Raw genomic sequence first — 15,609 nt, forward strand, 5'->3', positions numbered from 1 at the left:
TGCAATAGTCCCAATGGGACACTATAACATGATCGTTGAAGGAACTTGTATTTTTTGCGAAATGTTTTGTTCTGCTAAAAATGCCCAAAATCACATTCCTTCATTAATTTGTACAAGAAGGATTTTGTTTTGTTTTGGAAGCTCAGTGTTCCCAATAATTTTGTTACGAGTTGGTCCAGATTAGGTCTGGGATCACAGTTGGGAGTGTAGACTATGTGTTAGTGAGGTGAGAGAGAGTCAGTGAGACAATGAGTCAATGGTGGAGGAGGCAGGAGAAGGAATCACAAAGAGATCTAGATCATAGTAAAGATTCAAATTATTTGCCAACAGCCCCAGATATGTACTCCCTAAGGCACTCCCCCCCCAACCCCCTCACCAATCCTCCCCAACAAAAAAAAATCACACTTCAAACGTTAGTAGGCAAATTAAATTCCAACACTCTGAGTTGTGTGGAGTGTGCACATAGAAGCAACAGATAGAAGGGCAACTAAAATGGCCCATCAACTCACTGCTACCACATTTTCTGATCGACCAGAATACTAAAATTCAATGTTGCTTCAGGAACACCATTGCTCTAGGCTCTGCTGTGACATCTATAAGTTGGTCTTGCTGTATTGGCACCCAGGGAAATCCAGACATCACCTGAGATGAAATGTTCTCATGCCTGTGTTCAGATCCCAAGGCGCAATTGTCTGCCCCCAGTTCCGCCAGCCTCAGAACCCTCCCATCCTGGTACATCTCTGACGTCCTTCGCTCCATCACTGGGGGCCATGCCTTTAGCTCTCTATGCCAGGGCTTCCCAAAATGGGAGTCAGAATGCAGAGGGTGGTGAACCACAGGTATGGAGTTACAAACACTGAGGGGGAGCCCCATCCTCTCTCTGCTATAATAGGTCATCTGCCCCTTTGACATCACTCATCAAGGGATCCCAACAGTTTACAACCTTCAAAATGGGGGTCACAATGGAAAAAGGTTGGGGAAACCCTGATCTAGGCCCTAAACCCCAAAGTCACCTTTCTAAGCATCTCCACCTTGCCTTCCTTCTTTCATATGCTGCTTAAAGTCTACCTCAGCTTTTGGTTACCTTTCATCTCCTTCTTGGTTCAGTGACATTATTTTTAAACTGGTAATCCTCCAATTCAGCACCATGGGGATATTTCAATACATTAAAGCCATGATCTTGCAGCTGCTGTTAATAAGAATCAAGTTACATTTTTCCAATTGCAAATTTATCAAACAGGATTAAAGACTGCAGAAATAAAGCTACTTTGCTCTTTGAAGCTTCAAATCTTAACGTTGTCAATCAGAAAGTACTAGCAGCTTTATTTCAAATAGTGTCTTCAGCATAGACTCCTTGGTGATTCGAATAGATTAGATTACTCACAGTGTGGAAACAGGCCCTTCAGCCCTACAAGTCCACACCGACCCGCCAAAGCGCAACCCACCCAGACCCCTACATTTACCCCTTACCTAACACTACAGGCAATTTAGCGTGGCCAATTCACCTGACCCACACATCTTTGTGACTGTGGGAGGAAACCGGAGCACCCGGAGGAAACCCACACAGACACGGGGAGAACGTGCAAATTCCACACAGACAGTCATCTGAGGCAGGAATTGAACCCGGGTCTCTGGCGCTGTGAGGCAGCAGTGCTAACCACTGTGCTACCGTGCCACCCACGGTGGAGTAAGTCCAAGCTGTGAATTATTTCACCACCTTCTATGAATCCTCTCATGACTGAAGAGTCTACTGCAGGATTGGCATGAATGCCAACAGACTTGACATTTTGCATTGTTGTTATGGATCTGCAGCTCTGTCAGTTCTTCTGCCCTACCCCGGGCATGGTGGATTTTGCACGTTTGGGGCTAATGCCCCTTGAATCATGTCAAGCCAAGTTTCAGTGCTCACTTTCATATGAGACTGGTCACCGCAGTGTCGTCCCAAGGAGGGGTTTGTAACAGACATTTGCAAGGCTTTTTCTTGCACGATGGTTCAATGGTTAGCACTGTTGCCTCACAGCACCAAGGATCCAGGTTCGATTCCAACATTGGGTGACTGCCTGTGTGGAGTTTGCACATTCTCCCCGTATCTGCATGGGTTTCCTCCGGGTGCTCCCGTTTCCTCCCACAATTCAAAGATGTGCAGGTTAGGTGGATTGACTGTACTAAATTGCCAATAGTGTGCAAGATTTGTGGATTAACCATGGGAAATATAGGGTACAAGGATAGGGTGTATCTGGGTAGGATGTTCTTCGGAGAGTCGGTGTGGATTCAATGGGCTGAGTGGCCTGCTTCCATACTGTAGGGATTCTATGATTCTACACTTCTTCAAGGTAGTTAGGATCAGATTGATTTTTCGATTGAAGATCTCTTTGTGCTGGATGTCTTGAAATGCTTAAAGGTGGATAAATCCCCAGGACTTGATCGGGGTACCTAACAACTCTGTGGGAAGCTAGAGAAGTGATTGCCAGGCCTCTTGCTGAGATATTTGTATCATCGATAGTCACAGGTGAAGTGCTGGAAGACTGGAAGTTGGCAAACGTGGTGCCACTGTTTGAGAAGGGCGGTAAAGACAAGCCAGGGAACTATAGACCAGTGAGCCTGACCTCAGTGGTGGGCAAGTTGTTGGAGGGAATCCTGAGGGACAGAATGTATGTGTATTTGGAAAGGCAAGGACTGATTAGGGACAGTCAACATGGCTTTGTGTGTGGGAAATCATGTCTCACAAACTTGATTGAGTTTTTTGAAGAAGTAACAAAGAGGATTGATGAGGGAAGAGCAGTGGATGTGACCTTTATATGGACTTCAGTAAGGCGTTCGACAAAGTCCCCCATGGGAGGCTGATTAGCAAGGTTAGATCTCATGGAATAGAGGGAGAACTAGCCATTTGGATACAGAATTGGCTCAAAGGTAGAAGACAGAGGGTGGTGGTGGAGGGTTGTTTTCAGACTGGAGGCCTGTGACCAGTGGAGTGCCACAAGGATCTGTGCTGGGCCCTCTACTTTTTGTCATTTACATAAATGATTTGGATGCGAGTATATGAGGTACAGTTAGTAAGTTTGCAGATGACCCCAAAATTGGAGGTGTAGTGGACAGTGAAGAGGGTTACCTCAGATTACAACAGGATCTGGATCAGATGGGCCAATGGGCTGAGAAGTGGCAGATGGAGTTTAATTCAGATAAATGCGAGGTGCTGCATTTTGGGAAAGCAAATCTTAGCCGGACTTATACACTTAATGGTAAGGTCCTAGGGAGTGTTGCTGAACAAAGAGACCTTGGAGTGCAGGTTCATAGCTCCTTGAAAGTGGAATCACAGGTAGATAGGTAAGTGAATAAAGTATTTGGTATGCTTTCCTTTATTGGTCAGAGTATTGAGTACAGGAGTTGGGAGGTCATGTTGCGGCTGTACAGGACATTGGTTAGGCCACTGTTGGAATATCGCATGCAATTCTGGTCTCCTTCCTATCGTAGGGATGTTGTGAAACTTGAAAGGGTTCAGAAAAGATTTACAAGGATGTTGCCAAGGTTGGAGGATTTGAGCTATAGGGAGAGGCTGAAACAGGTTGGGGCTGTTTTCCCTGGAGTGTCGGAGGCTGAGGGGTGACCTTATAGAGGTTTGAAAAATTATGAGGGGCATGGATAGGATAAATAGACAAAGTCTTTTCCCTGGGGTCAGGGAGTCCAGAACTAGAGGGCATGGGTTTAGGGTGAGAGGGGAAAGATATAAAAGAGACCGATGGGGCAACATTTTCACATAGAGGGTGGTACGTGTATGGAATTGGCTGCCAGAGGAAGTGTGGGGGCTGGTACAATTACAACATTTTGGATGGGTATATGAATAGGAAGGGTTTGGCAGGATATGGGCCGGGTGCTGGCAGGTGGGACTAGATTGGGTTGGGATATCTGGTCGGCATGGACAGGTTGGACCGAAGGGTACCTGAAGAAGGAGCGGCGTTCCGAAAACTCGTGCTTCCAATTAAACCTGTTGGACTATAACCTGATGTTGTGTGATTTTTAACTTTGCCTTGTGAAGAGAGATTGAGCAGTTTAGGCCGATAATCCTTTGAGTTTAGAAGAATGAGAGGAGTTCTAATTTAGGTTAATAAGATGCTAAAGAGGTGTGACATAGAAAGGATGTTTCCTCATGTGGGCCAATCTAAAATGACAGGTTTAGTTTTAGGATAAGGGCTAGCAGATTTAAAACAGAGATGAGGAGAAATCACTTCTCTCAAAGAGTCATGAATCTGAAATTCACTACCAAGAGTGTGGTGGATGCTGGGACACTGAGTAAATTTAAGGGGATAAGCAGATTTTTAATTAGTAATGGGTTGAGGGCTGTGGAGAGCAGGCAGGAAAGTGGAGTTGAGGCCAAGATGAGATCAGCCATGATTGTACAATGAGCTGAATTGCCTACACCTACTCCTAGTGTTCTTATGTTTGTGTCCTGCCACTGACTTCTCATGTGTCTTTGGTGGAAGTGTGCTTGAGCTCTGAAATGACACAATAGCAGACTCAGCAACTGTGCCGTAATGCAGGGTGGTAAGGACAATGGCCTTATTGACTTTGGTTTTGGTCTTCATCTTAATACCATGTGGCTTCAAATCACAATCAGATGTCAGCCACAGACATAGCATGCCTTAAAGGTGCCGATATTGATGGTAAAATCTAGTCATGAATCCAGTTCATACTTTGTACGGTTGATATAAGAAGAACAAAGGGCACCAAATACTTCTGGTACTTCAGTGACTCTCACCAAATCCAGTTTAACTCTGTTCCCTTAAAATTCATGTGTGTTACAATAAATTTCTCACATTCCTACAAACCTACCAGAAAATCTCGTGTTCTTTCATGTTTTGCCAAAAATAACTCTTTAATAGATTATTGTTAACGTGTAGAATGTTTCTGGAAACAGGTCATTTGGCCCATTGAGTTAACATCAACACTCTGCACACCATTCCAACCAGACCCACACCTCTACCCTATCCCTGCAATGTTGCATTTCCCATGGCTAATCCACCAAGTCTGCACATCCTTGGACTGTGGGAGGAAACCCACGCGGATACAAGGAGAATGTACAAACTCCACACAGACAATTGCCTGAGAATGGAATCGATTCCAGGTCCCTGACACTGTGAGGCCGCATTGCAAACTACTGAGCCAATGTGCCATCCTAACAATTCTAGCATAAAACATCACTGGCTATTGTACCTGAATGATTCAGTTCATAGGACCACAGATGTTAATACAAAGTTGGATTTTATAGGGCTTCATGATAATACTACTCTTCTCCCCTAACCCCTGCTGGCTAATAGGTTTGTTGCCTGCTCAAGGGAAGAATGGCTGTCTGTTTCTCCTCTCAAGGACAGCAAAGCCAACTTCAGAGATGCTCAGTAGACCCACTGGGAGAATGGTGGCCAATGGTGGTTCTGCATTCAGTAGATCAGGAGGCGAGGTACAAAAGATTGGAATTCTCTTGGTGCTTTCAGGATCAGTGAGAGAGCTAGACTGGGGGCTTCCAGGATTTGAAAGGCCCAAGCAGTTTGTCACCTTGGAAGGAAGGCAGGGTAACACCCTGGGCATTCCTGTCAGGGGCTCAATAGCCCAGTTAAAGAGGGATTTCCCTTGCCCAATAGAAGCCCGTGCAGCCTGACCAATTGGGTGGGCCTCTCCCGCTGCCCCATAAATGCCAACAGCTTTTGGATTAAACCCTTAAGTGTGTATTCATTACCGATTTAAGGGCCTCAATTGGCTCAATGATGGGTGTGGTTAGCTGGCACCACCTCCACTAATGGCACAATTGGAGTTGGGCCAATGCAAGTGAGTAGTTGGTGGGCAGACTTCCTGTGCATTGTACCTGTCAATCTTCAAATCAACCCATAACTGCAGCTCTGTGAATATCGAAATCTTTCAGGCAGCCCCACCCGAGCAAGCATCTTTTAGGACCTCACAGGCTTGCAATGCTCTCTTCGTCACAATTAGTCCACACCAATTCAAATATGGTTGAGGCGAAGCATTATCACTGGTGTAATGTAGGATGAACTGCAGCCGATTTGGACACAGTAGCAACTAGCCAACTTTGATTTATAAGGATGTTACTGAGACTGGAGGGTTTGAGTTATAAGGAGAGGCTGGATAGGCTGGGATCTTTCTCCCTTGGAACATTGTCGGCTGAGATTTATAAAATCATGATGGGCATAGATATGGAGAATAGCCATGGTCTTCCTCACAGTAGGGGAGTCCAAAACTACAGGGCATAGGTTTAAGGTGAGAGAGGAAGGATTTAGAATACATTAGATTGCCTACAGTATGGAAACATGCCCTTTGACACAAGTCTACACCCGACCCTCTGAACAGTAACCCACCCAGACCCATTCCCTTACCCTATATCTACCCCTGCCTAATGCACCTGAAACTATGGGCAATTTAGGATGGCCAATTCACCTGACCTACACATATTTGTGGGAGGAAACTGGAGCATCCAGGGGAAACCCACACAGACACAGGGAGAATGTGCAAACTCCGTGCAGTTGCCCAAGGTGAGAATCGAACCAGGGTCCCTGGTGCTGTGAGGCAGCAATGCTAACCACTGAGCCACTGTGCCACCCTAACATCACAGAATCCCTACAGTGTGGAAACAGACCCTTCGGCCAAACAAGTCCACACCGACCATCTGAACAGTAACCCACACAGGCCCATTCCCCTACCCTATTATCCTACATTTACCCCTGACTAATGTAGTTGAAAAATGTGACGCTGGAAAAACACAGCAGGCCAGACAGCATCTGAGGAGCAGGAGAATCGATGTTGCGGATATAAGCCCTTCTTCAGAAATGAGGCTGGTGTGCTAGGCGGGCTGAGATAAAAGGTAGGGTGAAGGAGATTTGGAGGAGGGGTGCTGGGAAGGGTCAAAGGGCCTGTTTCCACACGCTAGGGATTCTGTGACATTAGGGTGGCTCAGTGGTTAGCACTGCTGCCTCACAGCATTAGGGACCCTGGTTCGATTCCCACCTTAGGCAACTGCATGGAGTTTGCACATTCTCCCCATGTCTGTGTGGGTTTCCTCTGGGTGCTCCAGTTTCCTCCCACAATCCAAAGATGTGCAGGTCAGGTGAAGTGGCCATGCTAATGTACACAGCCTACACATCCCTGAACACTATGGCCAATTTGGCATAGCCAGTTCACCTAACCTGCACATCTTTGGATTGTGGGAGGAAACCAGAGCACATAGGGAGAATGTGCAAACTTCAGACAGAAAGTCACCTGAGGCTGGAATTGAACCTGGCTAACCACTGAGCCACCATGCCATTCCTGAAAGTGAACTGAGGCGCAACGTCTTTACACAGAGGGTGGTGCATGTATGGAATGGAATATCAGTGGAAGTGGTAGAGGTAGGTACAGTTAAAACATTTAAAAGACATTGGATGGCTATATAAATTTGAAAGGATTAGAAGGATATGGGCCAAATGCTGACAATTAGGACTAGTTCAGTTTAGGAAGCCTGGTCGACATGGGTGAGTTGGGCTGAAAGGCTGTATAACTCTATAACTAGCAATGAAATACCAACCAGATAACTGACTTCCAGAATTGACGAGAACACCAGTGTAATGATACTGTGACTTTAAGAAATGCATGTAGTCCTGATTTATTTTTAAGAGAGAGATTGAACATGAGTGGTGAGCAGTCCATGGTAACATAAACAGCTTGAAAGGCCTTGAAGATTTTTTTTAAAAAGTTGGAACAATACAAGCAGCCTGGCTAGGTGTGGCCAGCTCTCAGAAGCCTGAATTTATAGTGTTTTTACTTTAATTTTTAGATTCAACAGAAGCTGCTGGAGTCTTGAAGAAGTAGAAGCTATTTTCCCCTTCTCTTGGGTACAACTAGAAGCTGGAGTTTCTCTGCTCACTGTGGGTGTTGCATGTTTTCTGAACTTGCCTTTTTTGCCTAAGAGGTGTGTTCATGGGATGCTACAATATTGGAACAGTTAATTAGTAATATTTACTGTATCTAATATGGAGTTAAGTTTTCCAATAGAATTAAGTTATTCTAAATTCTTTTCTCATTTGTTATATTTTAGCGTCAGTGTCTGAATGAAGTATGTTTTGCTTTAAATCTGGTAGTTTGCCTAGTTGAATTGCATCTGTAACGAAGCAGATTACATTGTCCTTTCAAATAAGAAGTTAGGGTCAAGGCTACCTTCTGAAAGTATTATGACAGAGAGTCTGGTCAGGTCTGGTCTGATCCATAACATGAGGGAGGCCTCCCTTTCAGTTGATCTTCTTCATGTCCATCTGAGGAAGGAGTGTGGGGGGGGGGGGGGGGGGGGGGGAGTCCAATTCACAAGTTCTCAAAAATGGAGTGCCCCTGACAGCGCAGGACTGCACTGAAGTGTCAGCTGATTTTGCAGCCTGGATTTTAGTCCATGGGTTGGGAGGGTAGATTCAGAAGAATTGCTAGCTGTATAAATGCAGCTTCTCAGACTGGAGGCTTGGAGTGGGAGGGAGGGTAGAGGCACATTAGGACTTGGCCTGGCTGTCTCAGGCTATAAAACAGAGTGCAGAGGCAGGCTGGGTGAAGGGCCTATCTCCATGATTAGCACTATCATCAAATTTCAAAATAGAATGCATAAGATATAAAACATTCCTCCAGTCCTCATCCATCACCACATCCCCAACACATCTCCTCTGGCTCATCCATGCCAAACCATTCCACCTCCCATAATCCTTCAGACCCTCTGAAATAACTCCACACAGGCTGCTATTCCATCGGTAAGTCATCCTTTATTTACATGTGCATAATACATGACAATGACCCAGCTAGCACTGAGTGGACAGAACCCCTAACCCTCCTGTTTATATCTGTCAGCTAAGGTTCCCTTTTTGGTCCAGGTTAACAGCCCCAATCTGGGAGCTCATATTCTATAAGGTCCACCCGGCCGATCTCGTTCCAATCACTACACACTCCATTTTAATCTATGTCCTTGGATCCTTCCCAATGGGTCTTTATATAGAGTCATAGCGTTGTACAGCATGGAAACTCGTCCATGCCGACTAGATATTCCAACCCAATCTAGACCCATCTGCCAGCACCTGGCCTATATCCGTCCAAACACTTCCTATTCATATACCCATCCAGATGCCTTTTAAATGTTGCAATTGTACCAGCCTCCACCACTTCCTCTGGCAGCCCATTCCATACATGTACCACCCTCTGCGTGAAAAAGTTGCCTCTTAGGTCTTTTTTATATCTTTCCCCTCTCACCCTAAACCTATGCCCTCTAGTTCTGGAAAGTACAAAGTGTCTATTTCAGACTCACTCTATTGAAAAGAAAACTTTCATTCAGAAAATGCATTTACTACATTTACATTCCTTCAATTAGGTAATGACTTACAAGAACACGCATTTCAATCAAGTGCACAATCCCTTATAACAACAAGCTTTAGAATTTATTTAAAGCCATATTCCAAATTTAGATAAACACCTGGAACTGTCAATCAAACTGAGAAATGGCAGTGGAAATAGGAAGCTGTAAAATCAGTCTTGAAGCATTAATTCAGCATGGGAAACCTTCAGTCATGCAGCAAGAGAAAGAATGAAGTCGTAAGCAATGCTTTGTTTTTACACTCCAGGGATTTTCTTCAAAGATTTAAAGAGCTGGACATTTAAATACTTCAGCAGTGTGATGGAGCTCCATTTGACAGTTGTTATTACAGATTTTCTTGGCAGGATTGACAGGACCTCTGACTGTTACTTCTGATACTTCTGACAGTTGATGTTGGCAAGTGTGTTTGCATTTCCAATAAGCATGATAGTTAATAAGCTTAGGCACTTTCTATATATGTTCATGCCTTTTAAACAGTATCAATGACACAAGGGCTACACAATGGGTCAGTGGTCAGCTCTGCTGCCTCACAGCACCAGGAACCTGGTTCAATTCCAGCCTTGGGCGACTGTCTATGTAAAGTTTGCACATTCTCCTTGTGCCAGGGTGGGTTTCCTCTGGGTTCTCCGGTTTCCTCCCACAGTCCAAAGATGAGCAGGTTAGGTGGATTGGTCATGCTAAATTGCCCATATTGTCCAGGGATGTGCAGGCTAGGTGGATTAGCCATGGGAAATGTAGGGTTACAGTGATAGGGTAGGGAGATAGGTCTGGGGTAGGCTGGTCTTTGGAGGATTGGTACAGACTCAGACTGAATGGCCTGTTTCCACACTGTATGGATTCTATGATTTATCTCAACATGGGACCTAACCTTCAACAAATTTATTCCTTATCCCTATCCAAGGGGAATCTGACATCTCAGCCATCCAAACAAATGCACAAAGTTCTTTCCTGCTCTGCCCAGGTCTACCCTGCACCCCTTGGTTGTCACACTCCTGCGTTACCAAAGTGAAAAAGGAATGGAGCCAGCTAGTAACTAAAATACCAGCTACCTCTGGGAACTATGTATTGTGACCCTGTGCAAGGACAGCAATTAGTTAGCAAATGGAATGATGACCTTTACTGGAAGGGGCAAAAATATAAATGAAGAGAAGTCTTGCTTCAGTTGCATAGGGCGGTGATGAAACCACACCCAGCACTGTGTATGGTTTTGGCCTTATTTAAAAATGAAGAGACTTGAATGGGAGGCAGTTCAGAGAAGGCTCAAGTGGTTAACCCTTGGCATGAAGGGGTTATCTCACAAGGAAAGGTGACGTGGGTCTATACTCAGAGTTTAGGAGGAAGAACGATGATGATATTGAAACATTAAATATTCTGAGAGGGTTCGACAGGGTAAACTTTGACAGGATGTTTCCCCTCATGGGGGGATCAAGAATGAAGCAGAGGTTAAAGAAGAAGAGATCATCCATTTAAGATGGAAAGAAATTTATTCTCTTCAATGGTTGTGAATGCAACGAGTTTCTTTCAGGATGGAGCCAGTGGTGTGTGGAGTTCCACAGAGACTTCTATTTTGTGACTCGCAATATAAATTAATGATCGGAATGAATAAACTGAGGGCATTGTTGCTAGATTTGCAGATGGCACAAAGATAGTTTGAGGGAGAGGTAGTGTTGAGGAAGAAGGGAGGCTGCAGAGGACTTAGGTTATGCGTTTTGCTGGGAAGAAGAGGCCTAGGCTATATTTAAAACAGGGAGGCTTTGGAAATCTGAAGCACAAGGGACTTGTTCAGGATTTACTTAAGATTAATAATTAGGTTCAGCTGGCAGATAAGAAGATGAATGCAATGTTAACATTCTTTTCAAGAGGGCTAGAATATAAGAGCTGAAATGTATTGCTGAGGCTGCATTAGGCTCTGGTCAAGTTGAGTTTGGAATATTGTGAGCAGTTTTGGGTCCCGTATCTAAGGAAAGATGTGCTGGTGTTGGAGGGGGTGCAGAGGAGGTTGACAAGAAACATCCCCGGGATGAAGGGCTTGTCAATATGAGGAGCAGTTGAGGACTCTGGATTTGGACTCAACGGAGTTTAAAATGATGAGGGGTATCTGATTGAAACTTGTAGAAAACCGAGAGGCCTGGAGACAGTAACATGGAGAAATATTTTCATGAGCACGAGAGACTAGGACCTGAGGGCACAGCCACAGAGTGAAGGGATGACCCTTTGGAATGGAAATGAGGAGGAATTTCTTCAGCCAGAGGTGGTGACTCTGTGGAACTCATTGCTGCAGAGAGCTATAGAGGCCAAGTCACTGAGTGTATTTAAGACAGACATAGACCGGTTCTTAATGGGTAAGGGGATCAAGGGTTACAGGAAGAAGGTAGGAGAATGGGGGTTGTGAAATATATCAGCCACTATTGAATGGTGAAGCAGACTCGATGGGCCAAATGGCCTAATTCTGCTCTGATATCTTATGGTCCCTTCATTCAGATCATGAATATAAATCACAAATATTTGAGACCCCAGCATTGATCAGTTACATCTTTTCCCATACAGAAGTGTATATAACATCAATGGTCTTTACCAGCAACTTTGGAGCTAAATTAAGATATCTTTTCAAATACATCTTCCAGTTACCTCTGTTCAGCTGACGACAGCAATTCCTTCCTTCCTTCCTTCCAGCCCCAGGTCAGTCATGCAATTTAAGGTGTGTGTCACTTTACTCAATCGATTTTTCCATATTTGTTAGCTGATGACACACCACTGCTTTTTTGATTTAAATGAATGTTCATTTGAGAAGCTAAAGGGAGGGAGCTGCTAAAAAAAACAAGTGTAATGTATCTGGATCTGCCCTTTACATGTTCAGACCCGACTATACAGTCCAACTACTATACCTTGGGTGGGGTAAGTGATGTGCATGCTTTTACAATCAAACTGGGTTAATCACCCACTCAATCCACACCCCTGATATGAATTTAAAATGTTATCACTTTGCTTGCCAGAAAGTTGTCAGTTATCCCAAAATAATAAAAATCCAAACCTGTTCGAGGCTTGATTCAAGATCTCCACAGCCTGAAGAAAAGATTTTTCTTGGCGCAAAGTGAGAAGCAGGTGAAAATTAAAATAATCTGTGCATTTTAGTCTCCCCCTTTAATCTTTTAGCTTCTTTTCCATCTTTCTTTAGTCTCTCTCTTGTCAGACTATAACCCAGTGCCAGGTGATTTTCGACTTTGTGCATCCCAGTCCAACACCAGCACCCCCACATCACTGTTTGAGAAGACAAGCTTATGATTGACCTTTGCAAAAAATAATGAATTTTTACTCTTGGTCCTTAAGACCATAAGAAATAGTAACAGGAGAAGTCCTTGAGCCTGCTCTGTCATTCAAAAGGATCATAGCTGATTTGACATACCTCACATCCACTTTTCTGCCCTTTTCCTGTAACCTTCCCCAAGCGATCAAGAATCTCAGCCTCAAATGTACACAAGGACTCTGCCCCCACACCCCTCTGGAGCAAGGAGTGCCAAGGCCTCACAGACCTTTGAGTGAAGAAATTCCTCCTCATTGTGAGTTCTAAATCGGTGCCCCTTTATTCTCCCCTAGACTCTCCCATGAAGGGAAACATCCTCTCAGCATTTGCCCTGTCAAGCCCCCTAAGAATCCTCTATGTTTCAATGCAATCGCCTCTTATCCTACTCTACTGAGTAGAGTCCCAAACTGCGTAGCCTTTGCTCATAAGACAATCCCTCCACACTAGGGCATATTCTAGTGAGTTTTCTCAAGCCTAACCAAACTGGTGCTCTACTCCTAGTTCCAACATGGCGGGCTAGCCCCAGGTGGACAGAGGAAGTGTTTTAGGGATACCCTCCAGGCCTCACTGGCAAAGTGCGGCATTCCCACAGACACCCGGGAATCACTGGCCCAAGACTGTCCAAAGTAGTGGAGGAACACCTGGGAAGGCATTGAACACTTTGCAAGACTTGCCGTCAGGAAGAAAAGGGAATTAGAGACAAATAAAGCTGCAGATGTTGGAATCCAAAACAGACAGGCAGGAGGCTGGAAGAACACAGCAAGCCAGGCAGCATCAGGAGGTGGAGAAGTCGATGTTTCGGGTGTAACCCTTCTTCAGGACTGGGGGTGGGTACAGGAGGAGCTGCAGATAAAGGGGATGGCGTGGCAGGGTGGTGAAATGGGGACAGGTAGAGGTTACAACCGGTTTGGTCAATGGAAGATATGAGTCCAGTTGGTGGCAGGGAGGAGTGGAAGGGCGGAGGAGGGGCTGGGAAGGGAATCGTGGGGTGGGAAGGGAGGTTATTTGAAATTGGAGAACTCAATGTTCAGTCCTCCGGCTGTAGGCTGCCCTGGTGGAAGATGAGGTGTTGTTCCTCCAATTTGCAGTATGGTTCATTGTGGCAGTGAAGGAGGCTGGTCATGTCGGTAAGGGAGTGGGAAGGGGAATTAAAATGGGTGGTGACTGGGAGCTCCAGTCGGCCCCTGAGGGCCCAGCTGAGAGGGAAAAAATACAAGTCAGGTGAAAATAACATTAGGGACGCACTGCCACATTAACACCCCACCCACCCGTTTCTGCGACTACCTTCTGTCCCAAGTGTGGCCGAGTCTGTAGAAACCACACCAGACTGTACAGCAACCTTCACACTCACTCTGAGAGTGGAAGAGCCATCCTCGTTTGCAAGGGACCACCAATGATGATGAACCTTCGCTGAACTGCCTCCAATGAACTGATATCTTTTATTAGATATTGGGACAAAAAAACTGGTCACAGTGTTCAAGATGTGGTCTCACCAGTTCCTTGTCCAGTTGCTGGAAGACTTCCCTACTGCTATATGCCTTGGGTCCGTTTATGAGAAAGTAATTTTGACTGTTAGAATGTAGGGCCTATAGTTTCTCATTTCTTAAACAACGTGTCTCTAATTTTTTCAAAGGCAAAGCAGGTAATGGGAGAAAAAAACGTGACATGACCATTATTCATTCCACTCATTAGATACATTAAAGTGTCTAAATTTGAAATTAGTACTTTCCAGGACAAGATCACATCAGATTAAGGGAAGGAATTTTAGAGATGACACAGGGACTGTGCAAAATCCATGGACTGGTTGTGATTACCTGAGGGGTTCATAGGGGAATTTTCAAGGCTTTTATTTCTCTATTTTCTGGATTTCTCTTCCTTATTTTTCCCTGGGAATTAGACTGTGGGTGGCAATGGGGAGGGGGAGGAAGAAATGTTCAGTCATGATCTTGCCACCATGAGTGAAAAGCAGACTGATGAGTCAGTGACTCTGTTGCTGGGATGGGATGCTTTAACCAATAAGCGTGAAAACAGATAACATTCCTAAATTCCCAAACAGACCTGACTCACTTACAATGTAAGACAATGCCTCTCCAATAAAGGAAAGGCTTGCATTTCTATAGCATCTCTCACAATCTCCAGGTGCTTTCAGAAGTTTTGAAGTGTAATCATTGTTGTAATGTAGGGCAGCAAATGGCACACAGCAAGCTCTTATGAACAACAATGCAATAATAACCACACAATCTGAATTTTGATTCTGATTGATCTGATTGAGGGATAAATACTGGCCAGGACTTCAGGAAGAACACCGTCGCTTTTGATCAAAATAAGGCTAGGGGATATTTCATATTAAACTGAACAAACAGACCATTTTGACATCTCATCTGAAAGACAACATCTCCAACAAAGCAGCATTAATTCCCTTTGAACCAGAACGCTGTGACTCAGAAGTCTGTCGACTGATCCCACATAATATGTAAGACCATAAGACATAGGAGTGGAAGTAAGGCCATTCAGTCCATTGAGTCCATTCCGCCATTCAATCATGGCTGATGGGCATTTCAACTCCACTTACCTGCACTCTCCCCGCATCCCTTAATTCCTTGCAAGATTAAGAATTTATCAATTTCTGCCTTGAAGACATTTAACATCCCGACCTCCACTGCACTCCGTGACAATGAATTCCATAAGCCCACCAGTCTCTGGCTGAAGAAATGTCTCCGCATTTCCATTTTAAGTTGACCCCCCCCCACCAATTCCAAGGCTGTGCCCACGGGTCCTAGTATCCCTGCCTGATGGAAACAAATTCCCAGCGTCCACCCTTTCTAAGCCATGCATTATCTTGTAAGTTTCTATTAGATCTCCCCTCAACCTTCTAAACTCTAAAGAACACAATCCCAGGATCCTCATGTAGATGATGATCAGCAGTTAA

The 15,609-nt window shown here is 44.8% G+C and overlaps 1 protein-coding gene across 5 annotated transcripts in view; it reads right to left on the reverse strand.

Annotated features, from left to right (window-relative positions):
- Positions 1-15,609, reverse strand: part of sema4ba (sema domain, immunoglobulin domain (Ig), transmembrane domain (TM) and short cytoplasmic domain, (semaphorin) 4Ba) — a 476,044-nt gene that overhangs the window by 338,057 nt on the left and 122,378 nt on the right. Inside the window, exon 1 of one of the 5 annotated variants that reach the window (XM_060853313.1) lies at positions 12,008-12,022. The exons of the other annotated variants lie outside the window; for them this stretch is intronic. The gene's annotated coding sequence lies outside the window, so the exon portion shown is untranslated. Of the gene's footprint in view, positions 1-12,007; positions 12,023-15,609 lie in introns of those variants that run through there. 5 annotated transcript variants of the gene reach the window in all.

The sequence above is a fragment of the Hemiscyllium ocellatum genome, chromosome 39 (genome assembly GCF_020745735.1).
Source record: "Hemiscyllium ocellatum isolate sHemOce1 chromosome 39, sHemOce1.pat.X.cur, whole genome shotgun sequence".
In the NCBI taxonomy this organism is placed as follows: Eukaryota; Metazoa; Chordata; class Chondrichthyes; order Orectolobiformes; family Hemiscylliidae; genus Hemiscyllium; species Hemiscyllium ocellatum.